Source organism: Mirounga angustirostris, unplaced genomic scaffold, assembly GCF_029215605.1.
Source record: "Mirounga angustirostris isolate CCGP_5_RB_7025 unplaced genomic scaffold, mMirAng1.0.hap1 SCAF_10, whole genome shotgun sequence".
Taxonomy (NCBI): domain Eukaryota; kingdom Metazoa; phylum Chordata; class Mammalia; order Carnivora; family Phocidae; genus Mirounga; species Mirounga angustirostris.
In genome coordinates, this window is record NW_026991718.1 from 36,181,498 (window position 1) to 36,199,242 (window position 17,745).

At 49.5% G+C, this 17,745-nt stretch overlaps 1 long non-coding RNA gene across 1 annotated transcript in view; it reads right to left on the reverse strand.

Annotated features, from left to right (window-relative positions):
- The window catches only part of LOC135361741 (uncharacterized), a 51,794-nt gene that overhangs the window by 4,998 nt on the left and 29,051 nt on the right, over positions 1–17,745 (reverse strand). The window contains exon 2 of the long non-coding RNA XR_010405554.1: positions 1,093–10,486. This is a non-coding gene — a long non-coding RNA (uncharacterized LOC135361741). The remainder of the gene's footprint in view (positions 1–1,092; positions 10,487–17,745) is intronic.

Below are 17,745 nucleotides of genomic sequence, written 5' to 3' on the forward strand. Positions count from 1 at the left end.
AAAATTATTATCACAAAATTCCTTGCCTCTTAGGAATTACTAGTAAGAGTTAGGGTCAACTTTTTAAATCCTCACAGCAGTAATCATATAGAAATCTTTATGGATGGGCACCTGGGTGGCTCAGTCGGTTAAGCGTCTGCCTTCAACTCAGATCATGATCCCAGGGTCCTGGGATCGAGTCACGCATCGGGCTCCCTGCTCTGCGAAGAGTCTGCTTCTCTATTTCCCTCTGCCTCTGCCCCTGGCTCATTCTCAATCTCTTTCTCTCTCTCACTAATAAATAAATAAAATCTTAAAAAGAAAATTTAAAAAAAAAGAAAATTAGAAAAAAAGAAAGAAATCTTCACAGATTCCATCTTCTGTCTAAAGAAGAGAAAGGACACAGCACTCCTGTATGGGCCCCTTATGAAAGATTCTGAGAAAGTCATGCAATGATCACAGCCTCATTCACTGTACATGTACTGGCCCCCACATACTGCACAAAACACCTTTATGGAAAACTATCACTCCCCTTTGTGACATATTTTTGGCCCAAAATGGCAAGGGGAGGGATGCTTTGTTGCAAAATGCAAGAGCTCAGATTTAAGAGTCCACAGTGGACATTACCAGCAAACAACGTTCCAAAGCAAGGGTCCCTGAATCCCCTGGTCACACACGGGTGTTTCCCAGTCAACTACATGAGAAACCCACCACCCTTTCCATTACTGGCTGTTCCTCAGAGTTTTCCTGCCCAGTTTGCTCTTCTCAACCTTGTGCCTGCTGGTAGAACAAGACAGACAAAATAGAAAACTTGTACATTTTCCTTCTGATTGTTCTGTGGCAGATTGTGTTTCCAAAGGTGGTCACAAGCATATCTCCCTTTCCAAAACATTGCATTCCTCCATCAGGAGGTAGGATCTAATTCCTTTCTTCTTGATCTGGGCAGGCTTGGGACTTGCTTTCAACCAAAAGCATGCAGCAAAAGGGTAACACCTGGTTTCCAAAGCTAGGGCATAAAAGGTGATGCAGTTTCCACCCTGCAGCTGGAAACCTGAGGCCCATGTAAGAAGTCTGACCCCTGGGAGGCCACCATGCTGAAAGGCCAGGCCATACCTAGGTGTTCCAGATGATCGTGCCAGAGATAAAGTCCCCGTCGATAACTGGCATCAACCACCGCAATTACAAACAGGTCTTCAGATGATTCCAGGCCTCAGCCCCCATCACCACCAGCCTTTGTGTCTCCCCAGCTGAGGCCCCAGACACCAGGGAACAGAGACTGGTCCATGAGGCCAATGCGGATTGTAAGGTGTTACTACAACAAGGACATGGAGGCAAACTTGTTAATGAATGTTGTCGCTCCTAATAGTATTTGTGACTAATCAATGTTCAAGAAAACCTGAATTTCCCTGAAATCTTACAGCCTATGCATAAAAAAAAAAAAAAAAAACTTGATGAAAATAAGGATGATATGGCCTGAAACTTGCAAAGTTCACAGCTCTGTGAAAAAGCTGGATTGGAGAACTTGGTTGGTCCCAGAAGGCAAGCTGGGGGCTCCTAGCATCACATTCAAGTCTAGGCCTTGGAACTTCCAGAGGAAGTCTGGGTCTGCTAAGTACTGTTTGGAAGATTATGCCAGGCGCATTAGGTCCAGCAGATGGCAGGACAGAAATGGGCTGTCAAAAAGACTGGTTCTACCCCAGATGTGCTTCCCATTTGGAAAGAAAACAGAGAAGAGCCCTGGCCCTTCCTCCCAATTGGTGGGACTCATGGCGATGTGTATGTGGGGTGCAAAAGAGAGAACACTAATGAAACAACATGGTGGCCATATTCCCTTGTAAATGTGGCCCAGGCTCTCACCAGTCTCCCCAGTCAGACAAGACACGGCTTCTCCCTGGGGGCAGGTCAGCAAGCTGAGTGGAGATAAAGTGTTTATCCCGACACTGCAGGGGTGTGGGGATCGGTCCACCGTTTTCTCCAAGACACTGTGCTGAAGTGTGAGCTCAAAGAGTAAGCTAGGCCGACCTCAGGAAGGGAGGCCCAAATGACAACGCCTCCCACATGTTTGTAACTCTCGGCTGCTCAGAGATGGGGTGCTCAGCCTGTGCTGGGAGGGTCTGCCCTGGGCTCACTGTGTCCTTTCTCTCTCCTGAAGGAAGTGTTCTTCGGGAACAGGCTCAGCCTGCCTGTCTCTCCCCTGGCCACACACTGCTTGGCACAAAGTGAGAAGTTGTTCCAGGGGAGTGTTGACTCTAGAGCAGGGAGAGATTGTGGCCATTGGCGGGCTGGGAGAGGAGAGGCCGTGCGCTGCCCAGCACAGGGAGGAGAGAGATGAGGGAACACACAGAGCAGAGCTCACCCCAAACACGCCTTGGTTTCTTTGGATGCCAATAAGACAGAGTAGGAGGAGGCGTCGGAGGCTTGGGGCGGGGGGTCTCCCCTCCTCCTGGTCCCTCTTTTGGGCACCAATCGTCCAAGCTTTGTGTCCAGACCTGACCTTAGATGGGAAGATCAGACCAGGCAGGTAAGCAGCAAGCATTTGGCATGATTCTGTTCCTAGAGCCACAGCCAGATAGACAAAAACAAGGGATCCAATTTTTACAGTAAGAGGATTAACACTTCTCTTCTGCTGGCAGTCTCTGAGGACCACCACCCCACCCCCATTTCTCTAAGAACTCCTCCAGGCTCCGGGGAGCAGGACGGCAGCTCCTGTTCGGATACCTCGTCTCACCTGTTACCAGCAACAGCTACCTCCTTTTGATTCTGACACAGCTCCCCATAGACAGTAGGTGCTCAATCAATGCTGGTCAAATCAAGGGAAACCTTCGGAATGGCTTGTATGGATTTTAAGACTCTTGCCCACCTCTGACCCTGGGCCACTAGCTCTCAGGGTTTTCATGGTGCCTGCCGGCATGACAGGTGTCTCCGGGGGGCCAGAAGGCTGAGCGGGACCGCCTCTGCCCTTGATGAGGGCAGGCAGCCAGCAGACGGTGACCAGCCAGCCACACCCACACCCTCGGGAGGCAGGGGTGCTTCTGTGCCAGCAGACCGAGCCCTTTGCACAGTGTGGGCGGAGGGGGGCAGCACGGACACAGTTACTCCCCGAACATGAGAATTGTAGAGACCAGAGGAAACTCAACTGCTACAAGGGCAGCTGCCCGCTGGGCCTCGTCCTGATGAAGCTCCACTTTCCCAGCAAGGATATGCCGGAGAGAACATCCCTCTGTCCACAAGCCACTTGCCCCCTCATTTGCAACGGCTCGCTGCCCCCTCACTGATGAGGGTTCGGGTCGGCTGGGCTCAGCTCCGCTTCCCACAGGCAGCCCACCCCTCGGTGAGGATGGCCATGGGCCCCGGAGCCCCCGTCCCATGCACTCACTCATTCATGGCAGCCCAGGTGTCTACTTGCCGTTCTGCTGACGTGTCCCTCCAAGAACTACAAACAGGAAGAGGAAGATAAAAGATGGCCCTGAAAATGACCCATGACGTATTGACAGGTGTCCCACCCCACACCATCTCTCACCTCGCAAAGAGAACAATCCGTCCGACCAATGAACTGACTGCTCTGCACCACACACGGTGGAAGCCTGGTGACACGGCCGGGGAGGGGGCAGAGGTGACTTGTACTGCGGTTTCCCTGTTTCCCTGGCTGCACTGCAGGCACCTCCTGCTGCGCTGTCCCTGCCAGCTCCCTCCCTCGCAAGCGACTCCTGCGACGTTCATTTCTTTTTTTTTTTTTTTAAAGATTTTATTTATTTATTTGAGACAGAGAGAATGAGAGAGAGAGAGAGAGCACATGAGAGGGGGGAGGGTCAGAGGGAGAAGCAGACTCCCTGCCGAGCAGGGAGCCCGATGCGGGACTCGATCCAGGGACTCCAGAATCATGACCTGAGCTGAAGGCAGTCGCTCAACCAACTGAGCCACCCAGGCGCCCACGTTCATTTCTCATGACCCCAATGTCTGACTCAGCCCGCCACGCTGATCCATCCTGCCCGCGTCGGTGATGTGGCGAGGCAGCAAATCTCTGCAGCTCCCCTGCCATAGAAGGGCAAGTCCAGGCACCCCACGATTTCCAGGGGGCCGGCAGCCTTGGGGTCTGGCTTGGTGGCAGAGGACCAGGAAGGTGTGCCCTGGGCGGTCACTATTTGGCCACCAGCCGCCTTGCTCAAGCTGCGAATGAAAAGCCCAACCCTGAAGAGCTCCGTGTCTAAAGGTCACAGACAGGTATAATGCAGGTCCAGTGGGAATGGGGGTCATGGGAGGACATTTGGGGCCACCTTTAACTCCTGGTAAGAAAAAAAAAAAAGTTTCCTGGTCTGTGTCTGGCAGATTCTAGCAACTTCCAGTCCCAAGGCTGAGGGCCCAATCTGGCACCTCCCATCACTTTCACTCCTGTGAATAGAGCAGGTTTGATTGGAACCAAATAGTCCCATTGTGAAGGTCTTTGCAGTGAAGCCTGAAACTCATCCTTTCAGGCCTGAGGACCGGAGGGAAGCGGTGAGCGCCTGCAGCAGGGGAGGCAGCCATTCTCTCCTGGGATTGGGAATCCGGAGTGTGTGCGTTGATGTTAGCGGGAATGCAAAAGCTGCAGAGTCCGGCTGCCTGGTCAGGTGAAAAGAAAGCCCAGCGCTGGGTTTGGACAAATGTGGTGCTTTCATTTCCATCCAAAAAGCACCAGAACTCAAGGTGAGAGCTGTCAGCTCATCCAGGCGGGATATAGAAAACTCAAAGCCAGGGGCAGAGCACACACACTCACTTCCAAAGGGAGGTTGAGCCCCGGAGGGGGCCCGGGGGGGCTGTCTCACCGATCCAGCAATTCAAACTATCAAAGGATGGATGACTCTAAGCTCACTTACTCTCTTCATGAGCATCACAAGGATCTGAGTGTCCCGGGAGGCCCTGTCTAAAGAGTTTGCTGGTTCTCCCTCATTTTTGGTTATCTATTTAGTGTGGACCAAACTGGGGCAGCCATGTGACTACAGTAAGCTGCTAGGAGAGGGCAGCACTCTTTCAGACACCCAAACACCTGTTTTTCTTGTTAAGTAAAAACAAGTTAATAGTCACAGCAAAACCATGAAAGAAAACCACAAGTGACCTAAGGATTTCTGACTCACCCCGTAGCCTGAGTACTTGGTGACATTCCACCAAAAGCCATCAGCCACCTGCAGCAGCCCTGAGAGCTGCTGATCAGCAATCCTTTTGTCTCCCTAACTCAGGGTAATTACCCATGTGTGCCTACTCCCAGATGGCTCCTGCCTTCAGATTTAAAAAAAAAAAAAAAAGGCAAACAACAACAACAAAACCCACCTTCCCTCTAAGCCCAAATGACTAAGAAAAGCTGGCAGGGACCCTCCCTCAGACCATAATTGTGGGAAACCTCTTGCGAAACAGTTTCCTCTGTAAGATAAACTGTGTTCCCAGCAGCCAAATGCCACACCCAAGAGAACGGTGAGAGATTTCCTTTAAGAGACCTCGAGAAAACACCAAGAGCATTCATTCTTCTCTGCACTGGGATTAGCTGTGAAGAGTTATACCCTGAGTAAGATATTCTTTTTTTTTTTTTTTTTTTAAATAAAAAAATACAGCCTCCAGGATAGGTACAACATAAGCCCAGTTCTGGAAACCAGGGTTAGTAAGCTCCAAATCAGTCCTGGGCTCGGTAAACTCCTATTAGCCACACAGCAAGCACAGGTCAAGGCCCGTTTCCTTGTCAGGGGGGCTAACTGCCAGAAGCCCAGCTGTCCGAGATTGTGCCGGGGCCAGCTAGGCCCCACGGCCATCCTGCAAGAGGCAGCCAGCATGAAAGTCACCACGCTGTGTCACGTAGCTCAGGTGGTGTGGTCACACCTGGCGGGGACTAAGCCCAGGCCACAAGCCGAAGGCTGCCTTCCTGGGGCTGGACTCTGGGTAGCAATGGGCTATGAAGTTGCCTGTTCCCGAGTACTGCCCTGGGGGCGACTGGGGCCCTCTGTCCCCATCGGAGTCTCCTGCTTTTGGTCTGAGATAGCACTGAGGTCACAGCAGGGGAGGGGACAGCCCCACCTCTGTCTGCCCATGGCCTGGCACTGCCCATGGGCCTCTAGACACTCCATGCACCTGCCATTCTGTACCCTGCACCCGGCTGGGCTCCCTGCAATTCCCCACCTGGCTTAGGCACATAGAGAGCACCTCTGCCTGATAGCTGACTGATGAGCACAGGGTTCAGGGCCTCTCAGCCAAGGCAGCCTGTGGGGACTCAGGCAAGACACAGAGGACAGGAATCCAAAGGCACTCCCTGGGGCGCCAGGGTGAGGAGGAGTAGGGACTCCAAACCCCACGGGGAGGAACTGCCCTGAATCGTGCCTGTGGTGTGAGCACCGCCTAAGGTCACAAGAATATGTCTGTGCTTGGGGGAAATATCTCCCTCCGAGGTCTCTCCACATACCAAAAGCCCGCCATTAGAAGCACCCCAGGAGCCTCTGCTGATTGTTCTGTGGGATGAGACACAAGAACAGCAATATTGACCCAGCACCTTCTAAGCTTTTACACTACATTTCCAATCTAGGATCTTTCAATACAGGGTCACAACCAACTTAAGGGGGGGCGGGGGCAGTTCCATGAGCCCATTTTATAGATGAGGAAGCGGAGGCTGAGAGAGATTGAATAATGTTTACAGGGCCACACAAGCCGTGGTTGGAACCCCCAATCAATCCTGGGAACATCAGATGCTACCGCGTTGTTTTGGGGCATCTCACATTGGCGTGCAGCATGTCAGGCCATTTCTCCCTTTCCTGCTGGCATCTGGCAGAAGCCAGCACCCCGGAGAGAAAGGAGCTTGGAGGGTCTAATGCTAGACCCTCCGCCCCAGGGTGAGCCTCGGCACCTGGGTATCTGAGGAAGAAGGCGGTGGCGGGCGGTCTAACCTTGGGACCAGGAGCTTGCCTCCTGGAGGGCATTCTTTGGGCCTTCTCCCCACCCACCATCTGTCATGTTACTTCAGCACCTCGAATGCAGGCTGAGTGTGCGTCTGGCTGCAAGTGGCATGGTTTCAGCGAAGACATTTCCACACATCATTTTTCTGGGTATTTAGAAGAAATAAACCTGAATTTGAGAATCATAGTGTTCCACTTCTCCAGTGCTAAGAATCTACTTCACCCCCTGAGACTCTGAACTTAGCAGTTAGCAGGGGAAAGAAAAAAAAAAATTGAACCTGAAGGAAAGAGAAAAATTATCTCAGAAAGCCAACTCCCCTTCTCTAGACCCCCTCAGCACTGCCTTCTTCAGAATCTACGTCCTTAGAGTGATGTATAAAGTGACAATTTTGACATTGCTCGGAGGGAGCATCCAGCCTGGGCCTAAGTGTGCCCAGGATGGACTGACTGTTGATCAGGAACAGAGAAAACCAGAAATAAGAATGGCCAGTGTCCAGGGCGCCTGGGTGGCTCAGTTGGTTAAGCGACTGCCTTCGGCTCAGGTCATGATCCTGGAGTCCCGGGATCGCGTCCCACATCGGGCTCCCTGCTCGGCAGGGGGTCTGCTTCTCCCTCTGCCCTCTTCCCTCTCGTGCTCTCTGTCTCTCATTCTCTCTCTCTCAAATAAATAAATAAAATCTTCAAAAAAAAAAAAAAAGAATGGCCAGTGTCCAGGCGTCCATACGCCCACTGGACATTACTGCTTACCACAACTTAGATGATTTATATGACTTCACCTCATATACAAGGTCTTTAAAACCTGGATACCCTAAAAGCGAAAATAATAAAGATGTTAGTAAAGACTTCATGAAGCCAAGAAAGTGTGTGGAATGTTCCAGAATAGAGCTCCTTCCCAGGCATCATGTTATTATTATCGTTGTTTCCAGAGGTTGCCACACAAGGTAAATTCTCAATAAGCGTTCATTTGCTTACTCTCTTTTGGCCTGGGCCTCTTAAAGTAACGAGTCAAACCTTGACCTCTCACATCACCTCAGGAGTGACAGGAAGAAAGTGAAAATCAAGATGGACAATTCTGACACCTCCACAGTCTCCAGCTGATGCTGCTGATGTGCGCCGCAAGCCTCACCCATCCGTGTTTGAAATCACCATTCTGGAAAGCAATGTGGCAATCGGAGTTCCACCCCTCACCCACCTTCTGGCAATCCACTGCTCGAACAGGTCAGAAACTTGGATTTATTTGCAAAGATGCTCATTGAAGCGTCATCATATACAGTTCCAAAAAAGTTGGCACCAGTGTATTTGTCTCATAATGTGGGAATGGTTAAATAAATTATGGTATATCCATACAATGGAAGAAACAGCAGTGATTAGTGATGGTGACTTCAAGAGCATTTAATGACAGAGAAACACAGTTGTGCTGTAATGTTAAGTGAAAAGTTATAGCTATACAAAATTATATACACAACAATTCCAAGACTGCAATGTGTATACACATAACTGGAAAGAAATATTACCAAATGTCAAAAGTGGCTATCTCTGGATGGTAAAATGATGGTTCATTTTTTATTTTCTCCTTTGTCCCTTTATGTTTTCTATCTGTTGGCTTTGTCATTTAAAAAGGCTATTGAAGGGCGCCTGGGTGGCTCAGTTGGTTAAGCATCTGCCTTCAGCTCAGGTCATGATCCCAGGGTTCTGCTAGCGGGGAGCCTGCTTCTCCCTCTCCCTCTGCCCCTCCCCCCGCTCATGCTCTCTGTCTCGCATTCTCCCTCTCTCTCAAATAAAATCTTTACAAAATTTTTATAAATAAATAAATAGACTATTGAAGAGCAATTTCCACCAAAAATAACAAGAAAAATTTTTTTCATAGTTAACAGTGCAAGTATGGAATAATAGGAAAATTTTGTCTGTGGAATTCAGTTAAATACGGTCCTGCCCTGGCTTCGTCCTTGTGGAGCCGGGCCTGGCGTGCAGTGTCAGCCCCTTGCCCCTGTTTCCAAGAGGAAGTGGGGCCAGAGCTAAGGCCAGGCAGGGAAGGATTGCAGTAACGCTTGAAACGCACAACAAAACGTCTCCATACAGCTGACTTAGAGCATACAGTTGCTTTTTGTGTTTTTTAGGATTTTTTTAAAGCTGGATTAGGTTGCAGGACAAGGTTCCATAATTACTCTGTTTACACTGGGAGTTTTTTAATTTGTTTGTTTTTTTTTTTAACTAAAGGTATCAGGTATAAGCCATAAGGTATATGAAGGAGCTGAAGATGCTCATGGGCCCCAGTGTGAAAAATGATAATGGCCACAGCTTCCCTGACCCACAACAACTCTGATCAGTGGGCATGTCCACCCGGAGTGCTGCTGGAGGGTTCTGGAGCTGCGCTGGTTGCAAAAGAGAGGAGGCCAGACAGACGAACCAGTGTCCCACAGAGACAGCCAGAAGGAGGGGCAGGGGTATCTCCCCAGGTCAGAACCTACGCAGCACTGAAGACCTGTCCCTGACAGGGCTGCTTGCAACTCTGCATAATCATCCACCCCAGGACTCTCCCTGCTGGCTTCCTCCACTCCCTCTTCAAATGTTTACATAATAAAACTTGCTTCTCCAATAGAGGCTGAAAAATTTGGCTTCAGACTCCTGCACACCCCGAAACACCCTGACAAACACCAGTGCAAGGAAGCTCGGCTCCTGATGCAGAAGCCAAGCCTCCCAGGGAAGGACCTTCTGCACCCCGCACTCCTGAGCCTCTGGAAGCAGAAGAACATGGCTTTGTGTGGCCAGACTGGGAGCCGGCCCAGATACACAGTGGTGTGTCCATGAGAACGGGCAGTGTTCCAGCTGGCGTGGATGCTTTGGTCTACACAGTTGGCCAGGTCACCAAGGTACAGGGGGGCCTGAAGGAAGGCCACGTGGGACTCCTCCCCCTGCCAGGACAATGTGACAACCGCCTCAGCCTCTTCTGCTCTGTGGGCCGCGGGGCCTCCAAGACCTCTGTGATCACTGCCCTTCCACACTCGGGGATCGGAGACCATGACATGAGATCATGAATGAGGGCTTTGAAGGGTAAAAAAAAAAGCTATATATATGCAAGCTATCTTGATTTAAAAAACAAACAAAAGACTTTTCAAACCACACAAAGTAATAAGCTACAGATATAGTCATTCATGACTACAGGTAAGAGGTGGACGGTTTCTGCTCAAGCTGAGGAATCATGGGGGAGGAGGGAGGAACCACAGGAATCAGCTGAGCCCTACTCTCCTAAGAGCAGACCCAGGGTGGTGGGGGCAGGGGAGGGCAGAGCAGAGGGAGGGGAGAGCCTGGGGTCAGCTAATGGCAGTGTTCCAGGGGGAGGGCAGAGGAGGGCCGGGGCTGGCAAGGGCGGCTCTGGAGAGCCTGGCAGAGAGAGGACATAGGGTGTGCAAGGCGGGGAGTAGAATGGAGAGGCCCCAGGGTCGCTGCAGCGTGCAAGGCTCAGCGACAGAGGAGACAGTTAAGTGCTCTGCCTGACGCGCCACACCCACCTGTAAGGAGCTGTAAGGATTTCAGGTGCTGGCTTCAGTGCTGGGGCTTCTGTGGATGCTGTGCTCCCGGAAGCTGGTAAAGAGGCTGAGCTGCAAACAGAGGCACACTCAGGCTCCAGTCACCACCGTGCACTGTGCAGGCAATGATCTGCACATCACAGGTTCGAGAACAAGAAGGACACCTAGACCAATATTTCCCAAACTGTACCCACCTACCACCACCATCACCACAAAAAGGGGGTTTTGTGGTCAAAAAGTGAGGGACGTGCTCACTGAACATCCTAATCAGTTTTCTTCTTGTTAGGTATCTGCAGAACCTGTAATGTGCTAATGAGTCTTGTAACGGAAAGGAGGGGCTGTGTTTTCCAAACATACTTGACCAAGGAATCTTCCTGGTAAGACACCTACATGCATCTGGAACACAGTTTACTGTTCCTCCTTTTAAAGAAGAAGAAAGAGAAGCGAGAAGGTTGAAGGACTTGCCCAAATCACATGACCGACTCACCATGAAATCAGAAGCAGCCCTAGACCTCCTGTCTACTCCCCTCAGAAGCGCCTGGCCCGGGACTCATGCCCCTCCAGGTGACCTCCCAACATGCCACCATGTTCTCCTCATGCAACCCTCTTTCCCATCACCCCAAAATGCAATGCTGTGAAGGTAAATTTGGTAATCGAACCTGAAACCTCGTGTCCCAATGCGGCATATACATATTGATCATATATTGCTTGGAATTACACTGCAGCTCATTTCAGCATTGACTTACATAGAGTTCCATCCATCAGGAGCCAACAGAACAAGAGAACCTAACCGAAACAGCATGGTTTTAAAACCATGGTGGAATCCCTGCTCACTACCCCCTCAGGAAACTGCATCGCTCACCCTCAATGGCTCACGGTAAGGGTAGGACAGATGAACGCCCTCCGCTGTGGCCCAGGACCAAGGGCGAGTGCTGGAAGAGAGTGTTTTGTTATCATCCTCGCAGAAGGCTGGTTGCTGAGAACTTTTTTTTAAATCTTGTCTGGGTATAATTAAAGTACCATGTAGCCTGTCCTCTCCCCATCTCCCCTTTCTTTTATCTGGACCAGAAAACAAAAGGAATCATGCTCTTTTCTTGTTGGGCAGAAATAAACTTCTGAGCTCCTTGTTGCCTTCATGGTGGCCCTCGGAGTCAGGATCACCAACCACTGAGATGAAGAGCACAATGAGGAAAAAGGAAAGGGTTCATAGGATTGCTGGACTGAAGGCAAGGAGAGATCAGAGGAAGGACAGGACCAAGAGGAGCTCACTACCCAAGACGCTCAGGTGTGACATACACCATCAGCGCCCCTCACCCAGTGTGCCCACTCCATCCCACCCCAAGGAAGGCAGTGAAGGGCGAGACTAGGATGCCTAGAGGAAGCCATCCAGCTGGTCACCCGCAGCTATGAATAGCCTCTCCCACAAATGGCCCAGGGTGTGGAACAAATGTTATTCTGTCTGTGGACAAGGAGTGATGAAGGTTGATGCACCCTTGCAGGGGGAATTCTCTCCGTCCCCTCCCATGCTGGGTTAAGTGCCCTTCCTCCATATCCCCGTGGATAGAAATCTTGAGCTGACTTCTATCCAACAGCCCTGACCGTGTGCTGTGTACATATGCATGAGTAAGGGCTGCCGTAGCCTTGACTCCCTGTCCTCCCCGGGCTTACGCATTAATAGATAGTCAATATGACTCTCGTTCAATGTTTGCCACATGCCATGCCCTGCTGAAAACACAGTTGAGGAGGCAGTTCAAGATGGCAGCATAAGAATATCCTGAACTCAGCTCCACCCACAGACCCACCAAATCTACAGCTACATGTGAAGCAATGCCTTCTAAAAAAGACCTGAAAGACAGAGGAACAGCTCCCCCACAACAAAGGAGAATAGGGCCTCTAGAGACAGGTCCAAGAGGAAGAGACGTGGTCTCCCCCAAAGCCCCACCACTGGCACTGCAACCCACAATTGGAAGCGATCTCACAATTACAGAGTTTCTCCCCAAGGAGTGAGGAGTTTGTGCACCACATCAGGCACCCCAACCCTCAGGACCTGCACTGGGGAGATAGCCCCCCAGACATCTGGCTTTGAAAACCAACAGGGCTTACTTCCAGGGGATGCAAAGTGCTGTAGGGAACTGAGAGATTCTGCTCTTAAAAGGCTCATGAGCAGACTCACTCACCCAGCACAAAGGCTGCAGTTGAGAAAAAGCTAGACCTTACGCGAAGGAGATTCATTGGCTGATCTTTCAGCATCTGCTGGAGGGGCAGGGCCTTTGGGACTCTCTCCAGGGATGGAGGCACTAGCAGGCACCCTTCCTCTACCTTGCTAGTGCCAGTGAGCACCACACAGCCCCCAAGCTCCCCCACCACCTGCTAATGCCAGTAGGTGCACCATGCCCCATGCTCTCCCATGGCTCCATGAAAGCCAGCAGGCACACAGTTCACAGAGGGGACACCCTTGAACACCTGGCTCTGGTGGCCAGGGGCAAATGCTTTTCTGAGTCCCTCAGGACTAAAACTATCGGAGAGACAGTTCTTGGCAGGCCACCACCCAGGGCACAGCACAGACTGCAGACTGAAACACACCCACTCTTCCTGTGAAAAAGAAGGCCCATTTCCTTGTCTGGAGCTTTAGTCTAAGGGGCACGCTTCAGGTTCACCACATATCTAGAGGCTACAGAGGCTCTCAGGGAATGTGGGCTGGTATCGTTGCACTCATACTGGCCTCACGACAGCTCACTGGTACCTTCCAGAACAGAGCTTATCCGTTCATCTGGAGCTCTGATTTTTGCAACTGTTACCCAGGGGATACCTCCAAATTACCTGGTTGGGAGGCCAGCAGGGTTTACAGGTGTGGTCCCATAAGACTATATATGTTCGCACACTTTAAAAGACGTTGCTTTAGAGTCCCCAGGTGGCTCAGGCAGTTAAGCATCTGACTCTTGATTTCGGCTCAGGTCATGATCTCAGGGTGCTGAGATCAAGCCCCACGTCGGGCTCCATGCTGGGCGTGGAGCCTGCTTAAGATTCTCTCTTTCAGGGCACCTGGGTGGCTCAGTCAGTTGAGTGTCTGCCTTTGGCTCAGGTCCCGGTCTCCTGGTCCTGGGATAGAGCCTCGCATCAGGCTCCCTGCTCAGCGGGGTGTCTGCTTCTCTCTCTCCCTCTGCTCTTGCTCTCTCTCACTTGCTCACTCTCTCTCTCAAATAAATAAACAAAATCTTTATATAAAAAAAAAGATGCTCTCTTTCATTCTCCCTCTGCCCCTACCCTTACTCCCTGCTGGTGCATGCTCTCTCTCTCGCTCAAAAATAAATAAATAAATAAATATGTGAATAAATCAAAAAAACAAAAAAATAATAAATAAATAGCAAGCTGTTGCCAGTAGGTCTGGCTTCCAATCAGCCTGAAACTAGGAGCTGACGGAGATCCCTCCCTTTGGAACACCAGCAGGTCTTGGCACACCCCCAACCACTGGGACCCATCAAGGATAAATCAGCCTGCTTAGACAATCACAAAGGTTTGAGAGACAACCAAGAACTAGGGCAATGTTGTACAATAAGATCCATCTCCTACACAAGGCCAGTCTTTCAAGACTGGAAGGGGTGGCTATTTCACCAAATATATACATATAAACACAGAGAGCCAAGCAAAATGAGGAAGCAGAGGAATATATTTCCAATGAAAGAATAAGATAAAATCCCAGGAAAAAACCTAGATGAAACAGAGATAAGTAAAACTCCTGGAAGAAAACATAGGGAGTAAGTTTCTTGACATCAGTCTTGGCAATGATTTTTTGGATCCAACTCTAAAGGCAAGGGCAACAAAAGTAAAAATAAACAAGTAGGATTACATTAAACCAAAAAGCTTCTGCACAGCAAAGGAAACCATCAACAAAATGAAAAGACAGTCTACTGAATGACAGAAGGTATTTGCAAATCATATATGATTAGGAGTTAGTATCCAAAATATATAAAGAACTCGAACAACTCAGTAACAACAACAACAGAAACCAATCTGATTAAAATATGGGCAGAGGACCTGAATAAACATTTTTCCAAAGAAGACATACAGATGGCCAACAAGCACATGAAAAGATGTTCAGCATCACTAATCATCAGGGAAATGCAAATCAAAACCACAAGGAGATATCACCTCACACCTATTAGAATGGCTGTTGTGAAAAAAACAGGTGTTGGTGAGAAGATAGAGAAAAGGAAACGCTTCTGCACTGTTGGTGGGAATGCAAATTGGGGTACAGCCACTGTGGAAGACGGTATCGAGTTTTCTCCGAAAAATTAAAAATAGAAATACCATATGATCCAGTAATTGAACTACTGGGTATTTACCCAAAGAAAACAAAAACACTAATTCATAAAGATGTATACACCCCTATGTAATTGCAGCATTATTTACAATAGCCAAGAGCCAAGATATGGAAACATCCTTATGGATAAATGGATAAAGAAGATGTGATATAGGTAGATAGATGGATAGATAGATAGATAGATAGATAGATAGATAGATAGATATAATACTACTCAACCATAAAAAAAGAATAAGAGAATGAGATCTTGCCATTTGGGACAGCATGAATAGACCTTGAGGGTATTATGCTAAGTGAAATAAGTCAGAGAAAGATAAATATTACCTGATTTCATTCATATGTGGAATTTAAGAAACAAAACAAAGAAAAAATAAGAGACAAAAAAACAGACTCTTAAATACAAAGAACGAATGGGTGGTTACCAGAGGGGAGGTTGGGGGTCGGGGAATGAGTGAAATAGATGAAGAGGATGAAGAGTACACTTATCGTGATGAGCACTGAGTAAGGTATAGAATTGTTGAATCACTATGTTGTATATCTGAAACTAATATAATACTGCATGTTAATTATACTGGAATTTAAAAAAACAAACGAACAAAACTAATAGACACAGAGAACAGATTGGTGGTTGCCAGAGGGGAGGGAAAGTTGGGGGGTGGGCAAAATGGGTGAGGTGGGTCAAGAGGTACAAACTTCCAGTTATAAAATACATAAGCCATGAGGATGTAGTGTACGCATGGTGACTATAGTCAGTAATACTGTACTGCATATTTGAAAGTTGCTAAGAGAGTACATCTTAAAAGTTCTTATCATAAGTAAAAAATGTGTAACTTTGTATGGTGAAAAATGATAACGAGACTTATTGCAATGATCGTTTCACAGTATATACAAATATCAAATCATGTTGTATCCCTGAAACTCATATAATATCATATATCAGTTATACCTCAATTAAATATAATAATAATAAAAACATAATCGAGCACCAGCACAAATGTATGAGGTAGGCACTATTATTCATGCCCATTGTAGAGATGAGGAAACTGCGGCACAGAGAGTTTATGTGACCTGTCCAGGGTCAGACAGGTGTACTCAGGGCTCCAAACCTGGCAGTTTAGTTATGGAGTCTGTTCCTAATCACTCGTCATTCTGCCTCTCAAGAAAAGTGTGTTGGGGGTGCCTGGGTGGATCAGTGGGGTAAGCGTCTGCCTTCGGCTGGGGTCATGATCACAGGGTCCTGGGACAGAGCCCCATATTGGGCTCCCTGCTCAGGGGGGAGTCTGCTTCTCCCTCTGCCTGCAGCTCCCCCTGCTTGTGTTCCCTCTCTGTCAAATAAATAAATAAAATCTTAAAAAAAAAAAAAAAAAGCATGTTGAATAATCAGCCAAAGCCATCAATGAAGACCCTTTAGAAACAACACCTTATAAAATATTATAGTAGATGGCCAGGCCAGGAAGGGGAAGAAGTGGAAAAGAAATGACAAAGGAGAGTGGCACTAGCCGGCTCCCACCACAGCGCTGGCCGGCAGGATAGCAATTGGGTAAGACCCCCCGAACCTCACCTGGTAGCGGCTTTGGCATCGAGAGAACTAACCCGACAGATGTCACAGCAAATGTGGCCAGCGCTTATTTCTGGGGGGCTTGATCTCAACCGAAACTCACTTTCTTCCCTGTGCTTTGCTGTATTTGAATTGTTTTCATCTACAGTGACTCCGATTTGCTTTTACAGGAATGTTCCCACTGCTCTGGGGTTCACCATCAAGTTGGGGCCATCTGCCGTAAACCAATACAGAGGAAACGGTAAAAAGCCCGTGCTGAGCAGTGGGAAAGGAAGCTCTGCAGCCGGGCAGCCTGGGGAAGATGAACAAAGCAGGCCAGACCTGGCTGAGAACGGAGCGCAAGCAGGGTTTGGCGACCAGGGGCCGGAGCCAGCCCACGACGGCCGGGTTCAAGAGGGCACACGGTGTTTCTAAAAGGTGAGTTCAGTGCAATGTTGGTTTGGGTGGGTTGTTTTTACCGAACTAAAAATGTTCAAAATGAGGCAAACGGGCATGTCACTCTCCGTTTCTTTCCTCAACCGCTAGAAAACAGCTCACCGCACACCCAGAAGCTCTCCTTGGAAGGTCGGGGTGTGGGAAGGCGTGAGGCAAGCCTCGGCTCAGTTGTGGGAGAAGCAAGGCACACATGCGGCTCCCCCCACACCGAAACACAGCAGAATGGGTTCTGGGAACAAAAACCACAGGTGACTCAGCTAGGAGGGAAAACATGTCAACAAAGTCCTCATTCCACTTCTAAGACTTGAACTTTCCAGGGAAAGGAGAAGCTCATCCACAGCAAGTGTGATGGCAGGAGGCTCAGATCCCATGAGTCCAAACACAGTTCTCAGAGGCCCCCCCACCCCCACCCCCTGCCCGGGGCTGACGAGGTCAAGCACAGCTCTCCCTGGAAGGCTCTGGGGCCTCGGGCCTGCTGCACCGAGGACTCCTCGAAAGGCCTGGGCCCCCTCAAGCCATGTGCGGAAACAGGACCAGCCAGCATTGGGCAGTTGCCGGAGAAGGGATCGGTGAGTGGGTGAACAACCAGCATGCGGAGCTCTCGTCACTATGTCACTACACTGAGTAAAGAAGTTGCTGACTCGTGGGACTGAACTCCCCGCAGTACAAAACACGCTGCAAAGCCTTAAAGGAAAACGACGTGTAGAGCAATGGGAGAAAGGGAGCGGAGGCCACTTCGGCCGGAGAAGTGGGTGAGAGACGCAGCCGTGCCCGCCCTGCATGACCGCTGATGATGCCGAGTCCTTCCGCGTGCCTGGTGCTGAGCCAAATTCTGTAAGAATGACCTCATTTCATCCTGCAACCCCGTAATGTAATTATGGCATTATTAACCCCATCCCCTGCCCAATGTGTTACATAATTATCCCCACCTACCAACAAGGATCCTGAGTGCCAGGGAGGGTGGGATTGCCCGTGGGTACGCCGCAGGTAAATGGGAGGGCTAGACCTGGGGCACAG